General features: G+C 51.9%; 1 non-coding gene across 1 annotated transcript; it reads right to left on the reverse strand.

Annotated features, from left to right (window-relative positions):
- LOC142795403 (small subunit ribosomal RNA) lies at positions 1-1812 on the reverse strand. The gene has a single exon (XR_012893005.1). It is a non-coding gene; the product is annotated as a small subunit ribosomal RNA (ribosomal RNA).
- Positions 1813-2195: the final 383 nt, after the last annotated feature.

Genomic DNA, 2195 nt, shown 5'->3' on the forward strand with positions numbered 1-2195 from the left:
TAATGATCCTTCCGCAGGTTCACCTACGGAAACCTTGTTACGACTTTTACTTCCTCTAAATGATCAAGTTTGGTCATCTTTCCAACAGACCGGCGCAACCGAAAGGCCGCGCCGGACATCGGTCCGAAGACCTCACTAAATCATTCAATCGGTAGTAGCGACGGGCGGTGTGTACAAAGGGCAGGGATAATCAACGCGAGCTTATGACTCGCGCTTACTGGGAATTCCTCGTTCAAGGGGAACAATTGCAAGCCCCTATCCCAATCACGAAAGAAGTTCCACGGGTTACCCAGTCTTTTCAGACAGGGATAAAGACACGCTGCTTCCTTCAGTGTAGCGCGCGTGCGGCCCGGACATCTAAGGGCATCACAGACCTGTTATTGCTCTGTTTCGTGCGGCTAGGAGCCGCTTGTCCCTCTAAGAAGGTTGTAAGGTGCTGGGAACCCCGCACCTATTTAATAGGCTAGAGTCTCGTTCGTTATCGGAATTAACCAGACAAATCGCTCCACCAACTAAGAACGGCCATGCACCACCATCCACCGAATCAAGAAAGAGCTCTCAATCTGTCAATCCTCCCAGTGTCCGGGCCGGGTAAGTTTTCCCGTGTTGAGTCAAATTAAGCCGCAGGCTCCACTCCTGGTGGTGCCCTTCCGTCAATTCCTTTAAGTTTCAGCTTTGCAACCATACTTCCCCCGGAACCCAAATACTTTGGTTTCCCGGAAGCTGCCCGCCGAGTCATTTGAGTAACTCAGGCGGATCGCTGGTTGGCATCGTTTATGGTCAGAACTAGGGCGGTATCTGATCGCCTTCGAACCTCTGACTTTCGTTCTTGATCAATGAAAACATTCTTGGCAAATGCTTTCGCAGTAGTTCGTCTTGCGACGGTCCAAGAATTTCACCTCTAGCGCCGCAATACGAATGCCCCCGTCCGTCCCTCTTAATCATTACCTCGTATTCCAAAAACCAACAGAACAGAAACGAGGTCTTGTTCTATTATTCCATGCAAGTTTATTCAGGCGACTCGCCTGCGTTGAGCACTCTAATTTTTTCAAAGTAAAAGCACCGGCCATCTCGAGGCACACAATGAAGTGCACCAAGAAAGAACCGGCATGATGTTCAGTCCGAGCCGTCGCATCGGGTAGATGCACTACTCGTCTGGAACTGAGATCCAACTACGAGCTTTTTAACCGCAGCAGCTTTAGTATACGCTATTGGAGCTGGAATTACCGCGGCTGCTGGCACCAGACTTGCCCTCCAATTGATCCTCGTTAAAGGATTTAGAGTGTACTCATTTCAATTACGGGGCCTCAAAAGAGTCCCGTATTGTTATTTTTCGTCACTACCTCCCCGTGCCGGGAGTGGGTAATTTGCGCGCCTGCTGCCTTCCTTGGATGTGGTAGCCGTTTCTCAGGCTCCCTCTCCGGAATCGAACCCTGATTCTCCGTTACCCGTAACAACCATGGTAAGCAAGTAACCTACCATCGAAAGTTGATAAGGCAGACACTTGAAAGAAACGTCGCCGGCTCGTGGCCATGCGATCAGCACAAAGTTATCCAGAGTCACCACACAATACGGGCCGAAACCCGATCGATCTTGGTCTAATAAAAGCACCCGTTACCCAAAGGGCTCCAGGCTCACTGCATGTATTAGCTCTAGAATTGCCACAGTTATCCAAGTAGGAAGAAACGATCTAAGGAACCATAACTGATTTAATGAGCCATTCGCGGTTTCGCCTTATTTCGGCATGTACTTAGACATGCATGGCTTAATCTTTGAGACAAGCATATGATTACTGGCAGGATCAACCAGGTAATCGTTCGACTGCGCGTCCGTCCTCGCCCTCGGCGGGCCGGACGCAGTCTGTGTGCGGCGGAGGCCACCTTCAGGCGCCCCAACACGCTTATTTTGCACTCCGAGATGACGGCGTTCGAGCTCGCTACGGCACAACCTTCCCGAAAGACGAGTGGGAGCCGTGCGGCAAGAAGCACGTTCATGCTCGCTCTTTTTCGTTGCATCGACTCGGTCGCGCCGTGCGGGTTGCCCAAGCCCGCTGCACTGTCGGTGGACCGGCCGGAACTAGCAACGGAGCCGAGACTGCAAAGCCGCCAGACGACGGGTCACGCCCGCGTCTTCGGCGCTTTCGCATCTGAATCGCCCGAGGACGACACGGAACACACCTCGATATCGTGGTAAAA

The sequence above is a fragment of the Rhipicephalus microplus genome, unplaced genomic scaffold (genome assembly GCF_043290135.1).
Source record: "Rhipicephalus microplus isolate Deutch F79 unplaced genomic scaffold, USDA_Rmic scaffold_650, whole genome shotgun sequence".
In the NCBI taxonomy this organism is placed as follows: Eukaryota; Metazoa; Arthropoda; class Arachnida; order Ixodida; family Ixodidae; genus Rhipicephalus; species Rhipicephalus microplus.